Genomic DNA, 17,699 nt, shown 5'->3' with positions numbered 1-17,699 from the left:
GGAGGTTATGTTTTCATCCCTGTTTGTCTGTGTGTCTGTCTGTCTGTCTGTCTGTCTGTGAGCAGAATATCTCAAATCATTATGGATGGATTCGGACGAAATTTGGTGGAACGGTTGGGTGTGTGACACGGGCAAATCAATAAGATTTTCGTGAAGATCTGGATCCTTATCCAAATACGAGAATTTTGTCAGGACGATACTATAGGTGGACGAGTTGTGTTGGTGACAAAAACAAGTTGCGGATTCGAATTTGGTTCAGTTTTGGATGCAGATCCGGTCTATCAGTGGGATATAAAACGTAAACTGTTCAGCCTGGCAGAGGTATGCGCTCTACCAAAGCAGATTCTGATGATTGATGTGCCATACTCTTCCCAGAGGTGTTGGTGATGCCGAAGCAATTTCTTGGCAAGGATTATACTGGGTGGTTTGCCATTGTCTTCCCAGCAGTAGATGGGGCAAGAATTTGTAATTTGGCCATGGTGCCAGCGATAACTCGCATTCACCTTATTAATTATGTACTGTTCAAATGTGAGTATGTCTATTAATTACCTACTCGTGAAATGTGAGTGTGAATTACGTCCCATTGGAACATGAGTATGTCTACTCTCCCTCTGTCTGATGTACGGAACTCCTCACATAGTGTCGGTGTGGCAAAACAGCCTTCCTGAGTAAGGGTTATGCTGGGTTAGTTTGCCATTGCCTCCCAGCAGTAATTAGGGCAGGAAGTTGGAATTTGGCCAGGGTGCCGCGATAGCTCGCATACTGTTCGCGAAGGACACCGTGGGATCTTTCATGTCCACCAAATATTACTGGCAGATGGAACGCCCATTTAATATCCATCCGAGGGATGGCACACACAGTGATGAATCAAACTGCCTGTGAAACAACAGGATGACAGTTTATAGATGGATCAGGATTCGAACCCAGACGAGACAGCTTCGAGGCAATTGTAAGTACGTTTATTCATTACGTACTATTGAAGTGAGTTACGCACAAGTACCTGTATACACACACAAGTTTGTGGTTTTTTGTTGGTTTTTTTTGTATTCCCCCCCCCCCAGGGGAGGGGGCATGGGCGTAGATGGTCTTGGGTAAAAAAAAAAAAAGAAACACACAACATCAACCACACAACATGCCTTGACGAGACCCCCACCAACAACACTCCATGCACATGCATACAATCACCCATCAATGCTCAAGCTCAGTAACAAAAAGTCCTCCCAACATCCCTATACCCCTCTATCTCCAATACTTCCAGGTACCTATCTAATTACAGTTTAAACTTATGTACTGTTTCTGCTGCCACTATCTTTCCAGGAAGACCATGCCATGAGGACATTTATTAATTACGTACTTTTGGTACATCAGTATCTATACCAATAAATGTCAATGTGTGTGTCTGTGTGTCTACTCTATAACTCCAAAACTATGAAACCTAGCAGCCTGAAACTTTATTTGCATACTCAGGGAACTCCAAGGAAGTGTGCGAGTGAAAATTGGGTGTTTGGGTTAATTAAAACACCTGTTTTTGAAGATAATTAACGGCATTATTTCATTACATTCTTTATCAGGCTCCTCCTCAGCTACCTCACTCTCTGGGGTCTTAAGGCGTATCCTGGTTCACCTCGCTGGGGTCTGAAGCCACCATGTTTTTTTGGCCTGCTCAACCTTGCCTTGACTTGACAGGCCGCAGCAATTTCTTCGCGATAAAGTGAAAAAAAATTTTTTTCTCGTTCATATTGTTGAATGTTTGTTCATCACAGCTACGAATTGCTGAGGATATTGCAGTGCTTATAAACACCTGGAAACGCCAGCGTTCGTGGCTTTATTTCATTTCTGCATATGCCATAACCTCGATAATCTCAAACGAAGCAGAATTACAAAAGTTAAGCTCCAGAATTGAACTTAGCAGCAGTTCTGACTCATAAAAGTGTTTCCAGGTGGATGAGTTAATTGACGGCAATTGGTAGTCACTTTGTTGAGTCATTCTGTTGGAGTGCTTGCTTGAGTGCTTAAGCCACTTGGTAACAGCTTTTCAAGCTGCTTGGTTGTTCGTTTCAAAGCCACGAGAAGTACAACCCAAGCTTCGCTGATGGAAATACCAATATTTGCGTAAATGCGAACAAACAAACAAAAAAAAAACATTAAAAAATAACATTAAGCTTAATTCTTTTCTCATGTTCAGCCGATTTATATATATTTAGTGAAGAAAAGATGAAGGTATGTGCAGAAAGTGGAACTTCATCTGGCGCAACGCTGTGCTCTCTAACCTGCTTTTACAATCCATTATGATAGAGTGAACAGGAACCCTTTTTTTCCCCTGGAAATTACGTACACAACTTTCTTTTTAATATTTTGTGCAATCTGCTTTCATGACAAAATATGAATATAAATACACTAATAGTTTCTGCAATGTATTAAAAATTGGCAGTGGCTCAAAACATAGAGGTATATAGACAGCACCCGTATGGAGATGGTATTCATTGAATAAATTTATACCCCTCGCAGTCTTGAGAAGGACTTGGTGCGAGAGAGCTCTTGTTTTTTTAAGGTTTTTTTTCTTCTTTGATCCAATATGGCTGCCAGACGACATGACTGATGACCTCATCTTTATCAAACCATATTTCCCATGAGTAGTTGATCAATTAGTTTAATTTTGAATTGATCAGTCAGGTGGTTTCTCCTGCGAAGATTTTCAATTTTTTTCCCTTGGATCCAATATGGCTGCCAGACCACGTGACACATGAAGGCCATTTTAATGAAAATCCTGTTCAAATGTCGTCAATTGGATGGAAATTGGCAATTTTAGTAATTTGGCCTATGTTGACCTTTTGGCCTATGTTGACCTCAAAAATGTTGGTGGTTGAATTCAGTGACTTGATTTGCAAATACTCTTCTAATTTCTAGTCAATCGTATGAAAATTAAAAGATGAAAGGAACACTAAGTGCCAGTTCAAATATTTATTCAATTCAGAGTTAGATTGGATATCCCCTGTTCAGGCTGCTCTGGACGATGCCGGATGCCCGCGTACGAAGCGAATCTGCCGCAGAGAAACCGTGACTCGAGACGGTTCTTGATCACGTGGTTCACTCTTATCTTGATCTCGTGACTGGAGGAGGGTTCGTGATCACCTGTGTCCCGTGTGAAGCACTCGTACCTCACTGTTATTTTATTTTCATAAATATAACACTGAAAAACAAGGGATTTCCAGAGGCAAGATATTTCTGCTGTTATTCGATGCCCGTATGTATGCTATTGAGATAAATGTATAGCGGCCCCGTCCCCATAACGCTCATTGACAGTCTTACAGTCACAGCCACCCCCTCGGATCCCTGTCTATTCTTTTACAAAGGAATATCGTTTTTCGTACGTTTCGTGGAATCTTCTCAACCTATTAAAAATTGCAATACCAAAGGATGATGCATGACGTAAAACTCTTTCAGGTGGTACCAGAATCATTGCCATTGGTAGATGCAGCTTGGAAATATGCCATCTGAAGATTATTATTATTATTAAAATTAAAACTACCCAAACCCGCGCTCTGCGCGAAGGTTCTAAAGTGAGGGTTCGTCAGAACGTCAATATATCCAGTGTTCACAATGTGATTTATCGAATTTCTTTAAATACAATGTTTCTTGTTTCATTTTTTTGTGTCAAATTCACCTTCTGAGGTAGTCAGCATGTGCAGAAGAGGGTTTTACATTGTAGACGCTGTTTTCTTGGAGTGGCATTACGCCTCTCAGTGGTGACGGTCTGTTGACGACAGACGTAATGACGTCAGCAAATGACCGATGATGTCATGACGTCATTACACCTCTTAGTGGTGACGTCCCACGTCGCCATGCAAACGAATGTAAAAATTAGAAAATCGCCAAAAATTCCCAAACCTGTCCATCCGGCGCAATCTCACATAGCCCATGCTGTTCATTGGACCACAGAGCTCCCGCATGCCGAAAGTGGCGACAATCCGTCTGGCAGTTTTGGAGGAGAAACGTCAAATTACACGCAGATGTTAACAGAAATAATATATAGGATTACTCGTAGATAACCCATCCCATGGACGGGAGGCAGAGGGTGGTGGTGGTGGTGTTCTGTTCTGTGGTAGGCACGTGATTTTGGAAGAATCTGAACCAAAAATCCATAACATCCTTGACTAATAGTGGGATGTGGGAAAACGGGAAAACACATGAACAGAAGGGTAGAGGGACATAGCAGAGGGACACTTGGAGGAGGGATGGACGAGAATAAGATGATGGGGAGGAAATGGGAGGAGTGCACACAAGTTGGATATAACCCAAAGTACAAGTGAGGAGCTGAAAGAACAGGAAGGAAAAACCAAGGATGAAGGAGCAATTTAACAAATAAACAGAAAAGTAGGTGGTGGAAGAGGGTAGAAAACATAATAACCTGGAAAGGAAGACATTGGCTGGGAGGGTTAACAAGTGCACAAAAGATCATGAGTAAGGATGGGAGATAAGCTGAGGAGGAGGTGAACAGACATCTTGAAGCCGTAGAGGGAACAATGAGAATGAACAGACTGAGGAAGTTGGTTCCACAGGCAGAAGAAAACTGGAACAAATGAGTGAAGGTGAGCAGTGAGGTTAAATTTGGGAGTTTTACCAGAATTGGGTAAGTGGCAGAATGCATGAACCCTGAAGAAACCTGTGGCAGGGAGAATGGTGGGAGGGGTGGGTGAACAGAAAGGGCAGAGGGTGCAAGAGCAGACAGGAGGTGATAGAAGACAGGCTACCAACCTGTCTGTGATGCAGGACCAACAAACCCAGAGATTCAGCTTCATTGTGGGAGATTCCAATGACTGTTGGCCTTGGATTCTATGGGATCAAGACTTTAAACGTGTGAGGTAAGGGCTCGAGTCCATAGGGGAAAACGACATTCCTTGTAGGTTCTTTGCCAAGGAAAAACTTGGCAGAATGCAGGATGACCAGTCTGAATGGAGGATGCCCCAGGGAGATTGAAAAATAATATGACAGAGCGTGAAACTGAAGTAGATAGCAAAGGGTATAACATAGTTGCAGTATGCAAGACATGTTTAATGAGGAATCAAAATGGAGTACAGGAATTGAAAAATCAAAATGGAGTACAGTGACAATATGTATAGGTGTGATAGGAAAGGGAAGATAGGAGCAGGTGTGGAAATCTGGGTAAAAGACATTCTTATGTTTCAAGTAAAGACATTATGGAGGTGGGTAATGTAGGGAATTCTATATGGATTGAGATTCAAGATTGTAAGAATAGTAAGATATTTGTAGGATGCATCTATATAGCTCCTGGTATGAGAGGACCAAGAGAGGAGGGTTTATGAAGAATTCAGAAAGGCCGATGGAAAGGGAAGAGCATTGATTATGGGGGATTTAACTTTGGGAGGGATAGCATGGATCCAGGAATGGGAAAGAACAGAGCCAGGAACGATTTTCGAGATCTAATCCAGGATTGCTTTTTATGTCATTTGTGGAAAAGCCCACAACGGGGGTGAATTCCAGTGTGACATTGTTTTAAAGCAATGATGACAACATGATGGAGGAGATGAAGGTAGGAGAACATCTGGGGCTAGTAGCCATAACATAGTGTGTGCAATTACGTATATTGTTGAGACATGGAGTTCAGGATTGTTGGGTAATGTTAGATTTCAGGAACGCAAATTTGAGGGTATGAGAAGAGAGTTAGGAGCTCTGGATTGGGAAAATCAAATGAGTGGGCAGTGTGCATCAGAGAAACGGGCAAGCTTCAAGGAGCAATTATGTAGTGTGCAGAGTAGGCATATTCCACTGAGGTGAAAAGGTAGAGGCAGAAAGAGACCAGGGGGGAGGGGGATGAGTAAGGACATACACATTGTTATTAATGATACAGCAGAAAACATTTATAAGGTGTAAAATAACAGGACTGCAGTCCGACACATCATTATAGGAGTAAACAGAAGCTAGTTAAGAAAATAACTTGGCAAGCCAAAATAAATATGGCAAGGATATGGCCAAACATATGAAACAAAACAGTAAGGCAGTCTTTAAGTATATAAGGGGCAGTAAAGAATAGGTTATGATATATGTAGGCCCCTTAATGAAATGCACAGCAGAATTGATGGATGATGCAGGTGAGATCGCAAGCTAATCAAAGTTTTGGTTTTTTTGCTTTACATTTCCACAAGAACAGCCAGGGCAACTTCCATTGGCTGAGAGTATCTATATCGGAGGTGAGCAAAGGCTTTTCGAGGAGATCCAAGTAGGAGTAGAGGAAGTAAAGAAACGGCAAGGAAATTTATAGGATGATAAAGCTCTGGATCCAGATAACATGCATCCAAGAGTATTGAGGGAGATGGTAGGGTGGATATGTGTGATGTTAGCTGATATCTTTAACTTATTGGAGTTCGAACAAGTACTCGAGGGTTGGAGAGTATCAATGTAACACAATTATAAGAAAGGATCCAGACAAGAATTGGGAAACGACATACCTGTTAGTTTGACTTCAGTTATTCAGAAGGTGTTGGAGACATTAATTAGGAACCAGATGAGGAACCATTTAAATAAGTATGAGAATTGCTTTGAATAACCCTTACCGGTCCCAATGAATGTTCGGCAGATAAAAATTTGTTTAATGCACACTCGAGCAATACTGGAACCAAAATGAAGAAGAAGAACAAGAAACCCTCCACCCACCATGTTTGGGCCATTCAGCAAAATACAAGGAAAACCATTTTCATTTACTGATTTCTTTTGTAGATTAGAATACACTAAAGACAACGAGGATAACAAACTAGACATAAAAATTGGTTTGCTTTAATGCACACTCGAGCTGATACCTGAATCAAAATGAAGGAAAAGAACCTTTCTAAACCACCGTGCTGCGTTTGTTTCTTTGACCCATGTATAATATGTGATATCTTCTAAGTCCAAAAAGGGAATAACTCTGTGAAAAATTGACAAAATGCCGTGAAACTCTGATTTGTTTTGTAACTTATCATAATAAGGCCACGCACCAAGTTTCAGTTGAATATGTTAAAAGGTATGGGAAAAAAAGTCTGAAAAACCACATGTAGGACGGACGGACGGACGGACAGATGGAGAGCAAACCTATAATCAGTCCCCCCTGGTGAAACTTGAAGGGACTCATAGATAGAAACTAATTAAAGGTTGTCAGCCTGGCATTACCAAAGGGAGGTCATGCTTATCAAATTTATTGGAGTTCTATGAAACAGTTTATGACTGGCTCAATGGGGGAAGGACAGTTGATATAGTTTATCAAGACTCAAAATGTTTTTGATGAGGTACCACATAGAAGGCTTTTGGTTAAGGTGAGGGCTTGTGGAGTGGCCAGTGGAGTAGCTAACTGGATTGGAAATTGGCTTATGGATAGGAAGTACAGAGTGGCTGTGAACAGGAGGATATCTGACTGGGAGGATGTAAGTAGTGAGGTCTCACAGGGATCAGTTCAAGACTATTGTTATTCATAATTTCCATCAAAAATTTGGACAATGGGGTAAAGCGAAGGCTTTCCAAATTTGCAGATGACTCTAAGCTTGGATGTAAGATGGACAGACAGCAGCCATGGCACTTAGGAATTATCTGACCCCATTTGACTGACTTGATCGATGAACTTACTGACCTGGATTTCTCCCCAAGGTTATCTTACATCTGCTTGAAAATCAGCCAACATTAATGCATGACATACAAATGTGCAAAAACTGATCCGCTTAACCACAAACCAATTCGTTTACCTCCAATCATCAGCTCGGTCATGGAATCCATCATCGCAGTTGATATGAATTAATCCTTCCTTTTCTCCAATAGCTTCATCTTAGATCACCAATTTAGATTCTGACCAGGTCACTCTACATTGGACATGTTGCTTCTACTCACCCAACAATGGATGGAGGCCCTCAATGTCAGACATGAGATCAGGGCCGTCTCTCGAGACATACCTCGAGCTTTCAATACAGTCTAACATCCTGCCTTGCTCTCCAAACTTTCTGCCTCTGGCATCCAAGGCCAATTCTACTCTTGGGTTATTGACTTCCTCTCCTTTCGTAGCCATGTGTGGCTCTCAATGGAATCCTTTCATCTTCCTTTCAAGGTTTGAGTGTCACAAAGTGGTGTTCTGGGCCAGGTCCGATTCCTAATCTTCATCAACAATCTCTCTGACTCGATGGAAAAACCTCTTTACCTGTTTGCTAATAACATCCCTCATCCTTCAGACAGTTAGGCAGACAGTTCAGCCTCTTCCCTCTCTTCAGACCTTGACAAAATCACAAGCTGGTGAAACATTTGGAATATATCTTTCAAGTGAGACAACTCTCTCTCTCTCTCTCTCTCTCTCTCTCTCTCTGTCTGTCTGTCTGTCTGTCTGTCTGTCTGTCTGTCTGTCTGTCTGTCTGTCTGTCTGTCTGTCTGTCTGTCTGTCTGTCTGTCTGTCCGTCTGTCTCTGTGTCTTTTCTCCGTCTGTCTCTGTGTCTTTTCTCCGTCTGTCTCTGTGTCTTTTCTCCGTCTGTCTCTGTGTCTTTTCTCCGTCTGTCTCTGTGTCTTTTCTCCGTCTGTCTCTGTGTCTTTTCTCCGTCTGTCTCTGTGTCTTTTCTCCGTCTGTCTCTGTGTCTTTTCTCCGTCTGTCTCTGTGTCTTTTCTCCGTCTGTCTCTTTCTTTGTCTCTTCTCTCTCTGTCTCTTCTCTCTCTGTCTCTCTCTGTCTCTCTCTCCCTCAAATTCTCCCATCTACTTTCTTAACAATCCTCTTCAGGATCAATTCAGTCTCTCACACTCCTGGGCCTCACGATCAGCCATGATCATTATTGGGCAAAACACATTTCAAAGTTAGCCTCCAAATTCAGTCTTCAATTAGGCATCCTGCATCCTAAAATGTCCTTCCTTAGCACACTTGAGCTCCTATACCCACCTCCAAGGTCTTCATCCACAGCTTGATGCGGTACTTTTCTTTCCTCTGTGTTGGCTCCCCTGCCTCATACCTTGCTCAGCTTATTACCCTCACCAAAGGAGAGGGAGGATATTGCATTTGGGTCTGTTTGTTATCTTGCCAAAACGAAGTTTTTGCAAGATATGTTAGTCAGCTTGTATGTTTTTTTTTTTTTGTTTGTTCTTTTTGTTTGTCTGTAATCACGTATCGATCACTCTGCAGAGCACAGTTATCATTGGAAATTTTTGTAACTTCGCATATCAGAGTCCTTTCGAGGTCCCTTTCAGTGCATAAAATTTTGAAGGTCAAGGTCAAAGGTCAAGGTCACTTTGTCGCAAATCAGGGGAGTCGACGAAACCCTTATTTTTTGAGTAATTTTGATCGGATCGTCTTCAAACTTCATGGGAATATAGTTTATGATCTGGCGCTCAGCTGATTAATTTTTGGTGGCGATCGGCCTTGACCTTCATGGTTAGCGCTGGAGGTCGAAAGTTTTTGACCCCAAGGTCAAATTTTGAAATCTTACATACCATATCGAGTAATACCTCATATGAAAGCGCTTGATAAGTGCTTTCCAGATCTGTCAAAAGTTTGACGTCATTTGATGACGTCATGACGAAAAAGCGGATTTTTCATGAAAATTTTATTTCCTCAGTTCTCATCAAAATCTCTTGATATTTCATGTACAACGGTCCTGGAGAGATACCATTAACCATACGAAAATATAAAGGTCAAGGTCGCATCAAGGTCGACGAAACCCTTATTTTTTGAGTAACTTTAATCGAATAAATCAGTCACTCATGTTCACATTTTGGCAAGATACTGGTCACCCTGGGGGTGACATTGGTTTTTTATTTGTTTGTTTGTCCGCACAGAACATTTGTGTTTTTCTCCACAACCGCTTCGTGGATTGAGACAAAATTTTCACCATTGGTGCAACGACCTATGTGGAATGGTATACTGATAATTATGATGTCATAGGGCATGTGGTGTGGCAGCCTTGTTGGAAAAACAGAAAAATTTTGGACCTCTGTATCTCTAAAATCAGGTCAGGTCAGGTATGGGAGCATGCGCCAGAGCAGCGCGTCGCTGCATCTACTTCCTGCCGGTACTCCAGGGTCCTCCGTCAGGCCATCCCCAAGGCAGATTCCTGGCCCATCCCCATCTGCTTGAGATGCCGATCAACCTGCTGCAACCACAAGGCACATGGTTGGCCCATTGGCCTCCACTACTCCTGAGGCTCCCTCACTGAGAGAATCTGGTGAGCAGGATCATCGTCAGGAAAATGAGCCATATGTCCATACAGCCACAGCTGATGCTCATGAACAATGCAGGTAACAAATCTCATTTGAGTCTCGCTCAGCAACCGCTCATTGGACACAAAGTCTGACCAGCGATAACCACATCTCACAGCACTCTGCAAATGGTGAAGGTTTTGCCAATTTTTCCTTTTCTTCTTATTCTCTGTACCCCTTCACATTTAGTGGCTCTCAGCCTTGTTTAGGGTGAATTCCAATAATAAGAAAATCAGCAGCACAGAAATGATACAATCAGCAGCCAAAGCCTGCATACAAAACAACAACAATAACACCAACAACAAGGACTCAATTTTTCTTCCTGCCATTTGCAAACTCTTAACTACTGTTCAACACTAATATATTGCAATGACTGTCATGTTCCTGCTTAATGTTGTACCAGGTGAAACTTTTACCTGCATGATTCTGTCATGACAAGTCTTTAAATTCCAAATCTACAGATAAATGATTTCATCATTGCAAACCTGCACCCTGGGATATATACACAAATCCTAACAAGAGTGATTGTGAGTTTCCTTTATTCCCATTTGTTGCTGTCAGAGTTTTGACATTTTGTTGCTTTTAATCCCTTTAATTTTGCCACATGGTTAAATTTTCCGAGACTAAATTCTAATCTATGCAGGCACTGTACCAGCACCATTGCCTATCTTAAAAAGTGATGCAACCAGCAGAATTTTCTGGAAAGACACAGCTACTTACATTACTGGACTGTTACTCTATTTCATTGTTTAATATCAGTTAAAGCTGTGATGGAATAAATTCTCCTAAACTGTTTGTATCGGTGAAAAGTGACGGCTGAATGTGACACGGTGTGAATTTCGAGAGAGCTACAGTTGATCCTCTTAATGTCCACCATAAGGAGAGAGCAAGCATGACAGCCGGCTTAATGGCCAATCCAAAGAACGGCATGCTCGATGATGTATTTTCCTTGTTGACATTGCTTACATGGCAATTTTAGCTCGATCCAATTTCCTTCCTCTCCTTGTGTAATTCTGTGCTTCAGGTCATTTTAAACAGCTTCTGCTCGTTTTTCTTTCACATTTTATTGCAACTGACCTCTTTTATTGTTCAAATGATGCGTTATGCCTCAACCCGTGGTACCTGGGACACAGTTAAAAAAAACATTTTTGCAGGAAAATAACAACAATAGAACAAATGAACTTTGCCTGAATAACAGGGGATCATGAAACAATGAACAATGGAACATTGTACATTGTCTTGATAACAAAGTTGCTCAAAATATATCACAATGGATGTGCTTGTACTTTTATATCCTTTGTTATAAGTGATGAGAGCTGTAATGAACAGATCCAAGTGTTTTGTAATCCAGTCTTATGTGTGGAAAAAATTCAAAACACAAATTTGTTCAAATATTTTTCTGCTCAGTTTTATTTTTGTATTTATATTTCAAAGCCTGGTGTTGGCTTAACAGTTAAGGTGCTTGTCTTAAGATCATAGGGTCTTGAGAAGGGGTTTTGAGTTCAAACCCCTGTTGGGCTGTTGAATTAACACCAGGTAGGGTTGACTCAACCTGTCATCCTTTCTCGGTCAGCAAAATGAGAAGCAGCATGTTGGTAACAGGGGAATTGCATCAGCAACACAACTGCACCCTCAGCCAGTGATGCTACTGGCAGCCGTGTGATGCATACATTAGAAGAAGAAGAAGAAGAAGAACCTTGCTGTTGAACATGGTTACTTTGTTGCCCATCCACATATGATCATTTCCAATATTTGAGCTGGCACTGGCTGTATGCTCAGAGTGTTAAGAACCCAAATGGTTTGGTTTCAACAGAAAAGCGCCAATATAAGGATGATCAGAACTTTTAATGAATGAAGATTAATCACACCAATGCAAGTGACAAAAAAAATTAAGTTTTACCTGCTAAAATTAGAATAATAACTGCAGTGGGAGATTATTTTTAGCATTGGTGTGATGATATTTTAAAGTTTAATCTGGCATATAAGAATTTTACCAAGTGGCTAAAAGCAATTTTTTGTGCAATGTAATATATATATATATATATATATATATATATATATATATATATATATATATATATATATATATATATATATATATATATATATATATATATATATATATATATATATATACACACACACACACACACACACACACACACACACACACACACACACACACACACACACACACACACACACACACACACACACACACACACACACGTTTGCATACAATTCGTGGAACAGAATTTTTCTTTGGAACAACAGTCATCGACTGCTCATTTGTTAACTGTATCAGGAACTCTTGTAAAATGAAGATTAATTTCAAACGTTGAGAATAAAATGTGATTGTACATATATGTTGTACTTACTCATTAACTTCAGCGACATGACATTTTTTTTTGCAATTACCTTGTTTTAAGTGAAACAACTAAGATAAATTTGTCATTACAATAAATCTATATTTTGGCACTAAATTCATGTTTATATTCAAACTACCAGACTCGGAGTGGTAATGGTTTGAGCGTCCGCTCAGTCTGCGAGGTCAGAGGTTCTTAACGCCTTCCGAGTCATACCAAAGACCGTAAAAATGGCATGTGTTGCTTCCTTGCTTGATGCTTAACATTAAAAAGTATAGAGCATGGACAATCCCCATCAGTTGGCGTCCATTGGGAGGAGGAAATACTCCGTTGAGTGCCATTATTATGACGTCACTGGAGCGAAGAGTATCCTGTGAAGTGACGGCACTTCCCCCAAGCTCAGTGTCTGTGCTAAGTGTTTGTCTCATCAGTATGTCCATGTGTGTGTGTGAGTGGCAGCTCCATTACGAGCCCGAGACCTTGTATAAGAAAAACTAAAACCACAGATCAGGCCATTTCAGACCGGGGTGGCCATCTTGGTTTTCTCAAGTTCCCTAAAGGTACCTACTGCCAAGGGGGAATCATCCCAATTCTGATTCGGCACCCTCAAAGTAGGAGGAAAACCTTTTTTTAAATCTTCATGCATATAGTGTGTTTAGGTTTTTAGCCCAGCACGATTAGGTCAGGTATGGACGAGACAACGATGAGATCTAAGCTCCACAGGGAGCTTTTTAATGTGAACACCTTATCTAATTAATTCAGATTCACAAACATCCTTCCAAGATAAATTAATATATGGAGGGCCTGTGTATTGATTTCTGTGCTGGTGGATTCCTGTATACATTATGTGGTCGTAATGTAAGAAACAGGTGTGTGTGTGTGTGTGTGTGTGTGTGTGTGTGTTGTGCACTTTCTGTTGGTGTGCATGGTTTCTTCTTGTCCTAAATCTCTCCTTTCTTTTTTCCTTTTTCTTTGTCTACAGAGGGGTGAATCTTGGGAAAAATTTTTTTGTATGGATCACCTGGCTGCACCTGGATGGGGTTGAGGGCAAAGGAGTAGCAGCCAAAACCCATATCCCATCCAGATTCCTCCTGATCACTCCATCTTTGTCTATTTGGGTTCCTCCTGATAATCCAATGCTGTATTTGGTCAGTCATTTGATATATTTTCCTATGACCTCACTGTTTACCCGTGGAAATTTGCCACACATGTAGCATTTTAAGGTTTTAAAGAAAGGGGTGCGGTACATTCCACATGCAAAATCAATAAATCATATCACACTCTACAACACCTGCTCTCCGAGCTCATAACAGCACGCTGTCAATGTGCCATATTGTTGTCCGCAAGTTAACAACACAGCAATGTCATGATATGGCGTTTCTTTTACTCTCATTTCTTCAACATTTAAATGCCGTCTCATTTTCATTGATAAATTTTGAGGACGAGATGATGTGTTTGTGACTCCGTGCGATGAATTCCTTTCGTGGTTTCTCCTGCCCATGTGTCGGAAATGTATTTGACTGTGAAATTTACTTCTTGTGACAAGTATGTAATTTATTTCAATTTGTAAATACTATCAGTGATGGAAGCAATGTTAACTGTACTTGATGAATTGGGCTTCAGAATTTTATCAGAAACAAATCACACCAGTGACGGGTTAACAGTCCGATGGCAGCTTGACCACGCGCCGTTTCTCCGAGAGGCCGAAATTCCATTTGTTTCATTTTGATTCCATCAAGCTATTGCTCATGTGAAGCTCAAATAACTGGCCACAGAGGAGTCGTGCAATCAAAATTGATGCCTTACTTTTAGAATTTAGACAAACACGGAGTATTTACATTTAGAATTAAAGACCACTTTTGTTTGTCGGCAAAACATGAATTTATTTTATCATTTTCTTTTATTAAGCAGTCTTTCATTTTAAATGCATCTTCTTGTAAATGACAGGCCAATCTACACAGTGTTCAGGGATATTGAAGAGGCGAATAAGGATAAGCAATCACAATTCTTGGCATGTCCTTTCGGTGTTGTTTTCCACTTTTGAAGGCGCACTTGAGCTCGACCTTTAAAAAGCGTTACATCGACAGAGGAACATTTCTCACCGAGTAACGGGCATCAGAGCAGGTGCTGTGTAGTCTGTTGCTCAAGGTTACAATTGCATGTGGTCGAGTTGTTGTTATGTCCCCAGTGGTGCATGAACGCTTCGCGATGACCAACCCGACTGTGTGGATGATTGAGACGACCATGTTTGCCATTATTGATTCATTCCATTCAATAGGCCTCTCGTAACATTTTCCAAAATTGTTTAACAGCATCTGGTACAGTTTCTATACATGTGCTCCACATTTGTTGTTGTGTATCCTCAGTTGTACATGTTGTTCTGGGGAAAGAGAGAGCATGGATGTTGGTTTGTATTATTATTCGGTTGGCTCCTCACTCTGAGTTTGTAAGTTTGTAGAGGATACCCATTACTCACTTTAGCATTAATCATTCCACTTTATATGACACCGTGCAGTTGAGAGCCACTCCCACATAAGTTGAATTAGGGCAGTGTACCACAATGTTCCATTGCCCTTCACATTAAGTTGGTATTTAGCTTCTCGATTATTAAAGTAAAAGGCACATGCTTGCATTTTGATGAGGTCAGCCCATATGTGATTATCCTCACAATGTATCTCTATATTTTGGGTCATCACACAGAGGTCATCAGCATTAATTAGGCTTCTTGTGACTGAGTTGATTGGTTGGTTATTTGTGTACATATTGAAGAGTATCGGTGCAAGCACACAGCCTTGTGGAAGACAATTAAGCTGTCGATGCCAGTTGCTTTGCTTTCCACACAATTACACGGAGAATTATCGATTATCAGTAAGAGCGCTTCGGAGCTTCCTAATAAGAAGGTCTTTGATTAAATCAATAATTTCGACAAGAAGTCACCGGTGGTTTACATTGGCATATATATAGCTAGCTGGCAAATTTACAGGATCTGTGTTGTAATTCTGAGATGGCTGAGATCCACTCTTCTCTCGCTGCAAGTGCAATGTATCTTCACCAAATGGGTCTTCCTTGAACTTTTCTTTGCATATGCTTATTGTATAGGTCAACAGGTTGAGGGAAAAAGGAGCAAGGACATAGTTGGTGTGGCAGCCCCTCGGGATGTTTTTATTGGCAGACTGGTGGAATACTTTGACAAACAGACTGATGCTTCCATCATTTGGATAACAGTGTAAAGACCATTCAAAAATCCTTTGAATTTATGTTCCTTAAACTAAACTTATGGTGGAATGGTATTGTGTTTGGTAGGTGATCTCGGCGCGGTGATCTTGATACCAATAAGATGGTGTGGTAATGTGGGATTGGATCAAGTACCAGCTTGGGACTGACAGCCTGAAGGTATACACACTCGCCTCTGAGCTCTCAGCCAAGCTATAAGCTGACATTCTGGCGTTTCACAGGCAGGGCAAAGAATCAATGTGTGCGCTGTCCTTAAAATGGATGTTAAACTGGGTGTCCCATCTGCCAGTATTAGTTTGTGAATGTTAAAGATCCCACCATGTCATTCACCAAGAGTAGACGAGCTATTGCCGGCACAATGGCCAAATTCCCAATTCCTGCTCTAACCTATGGGGGGGGGCACTGCATCAGTGGCATAGCTGCACTCCCAGCAAATTCTGCTACCCGTAGCCATGTGATGCATACAAAAGAAGATGAGGAAGAAGAAGTACCATCTTACTGCCTGAGCTCACAATGATATTGTTCATGAACACTAAGGGAAGTTTAGATCCACACTTCCAGGCACAATCCAGAGTATCCCAAATATGGCACAACCACAATGTAGACTGTAGAGCACAGGCGAGTGTTCAGGTCTTTTGTTCAATATTGAGAACCCTTCAACATGACACACTTGGTTGGCAGTGCAAGCAAAGAAAAAGGCTTGCATTCATAACATTGATGATTAGGTAGGATTTGAGGCATTATTATCGTGTTATTTAGCAAAAATTTCAGGTTAAATAACTGGATAGGAGCTACGTTAATGCTTCTGTTGTGTCCCCAAAAATCACTGCTGGGCTGTGGGACTGACAGCATATGTCATAGGTAGCACACTCCCCATAAAGCTGTTTTGTTTGCATTTGATTCCCAACCAACCTGACCACATACTATCACCTTGTTGTTTTGAAGGTAAGGTGTTGCGTCAATGTGTATGTCAACCTTCAGATGGGATGCTAGGCTGAAGACAAGTCTGCCATAGCATTGGTTGCTGGTTGATGTTAAAGTTCCCACGGTATCTTTTGCAAAGAGAAGGTGATTGTTGCTCACACCCTGGCTTGCCTTGAGTGCCACTGGGAAGGTAAAAGAAAACCACCCAGTGTAATCCTTACCCTGAAAAAGCAAAGTCCAGCATCGGCTCTTCATCAGCTACAGGCCAAATGGGCATCAGTGCCCATGTTCTCAGATCCTGCTTTGCTGCCCTTGCTTTTCCTCTATCTGCTCAATTAAGCCTGTCCTTCTTTGGCCATTCCTGTCTGCCTGGATGTCTGCCAACATCACTTTCATTTACAAGAAGGGTGCCAAAACAGAACCTCTCATTTACAGACGAGTAAGGTTACTTACAATTCCAAGCAAAGTCATAAAATCCATCATCGCTGCCAATGTCAAGTCTTTCTTCTTTTCAAACAGCCTGATGTCTGACCATCAGTTTCAATTCCATTCCAGTTACTCAAATGTGGACATGCCACTGCTTCTGTCTCAGCAATGGTCAGAGACCCTAAATCCCAAACAAGTGGTTCGGATCCTCTCTCTGGAGATGTCATGGGCATTCAACGAATACTTGAATTATAATATCCTAATGCACTTGTTCTGTTTGTTTGTTTCTCTGTCTATCTGCCGATTTTTTTTTTTCTTAAACTACTCGACCAGGGACCATAAAAGTAATTTCATTTAAAGGTCTTTGTCCGAGGAGTTCCGGGCGGGGGGGGGGCACATTGTTTTTTCCCATTACGAATGACGTTATCTGTTTTTTATTTTATTTTAAATAATTTTGCTTACATAACCGGTATTTTTTTACCGAATAATAGCGAGATGGAATCTCGTTAGATTGTGAATTAAACGTGTTCTTTTTATTT

At 41.1% G+C, this 17,699-nt stretch overlaps 1 protein-coding gene and 1 long non-coding RNA gene across 4 annotated transcripts in view; one reads left to right on the top strand and one right to left on the bottom strand.

Annotated features, from left to right (window-relative positions):
• Positions 1-17,699, top strand: part of LOC147015980 (atrial natriuretic peptide receptor 1-like) — a 206,338-nt gene that overhangs the window by 7,039 nt on the left and 181,600 nt on the right. The window lies entirely within an intron of this gene.
• Positions 14,357-17,699, bottom strand: part of LOC147015981 (uncharacterized) — a 45,283-nt gene continuing 41,940 nt past the window's right edge. Inside the window, exon 3 of the long non-coding RNA XR_015049960.1 lies at positions 14,357-14,956. This is a non-coding gene — a long non-coding RNA (uncharacterized LOC147015981). The remainder of the gene's footprint in view (positions 14,957-17,699) is intronic.

Source organism: Eptatretus burgeri, chromosome 12 (genome assembly GCF_056783735.1).
Source record: "Eptatretus burgeri isolate ZD-2024b chromosome 12, Ebu_testis_v1, whole genome shotgun sequence".
Lineage (NCBI taxonomy): Eukaryota > Metazoa > Chordata > Myxini > Myxiniformes > Myxinidae > Eptatretus > Eptatretus burgeri.
Note: the sequence above shows the minus strand (reverse complement) of the source record. Positions and strands in the feature narration are given on the sequence as shown.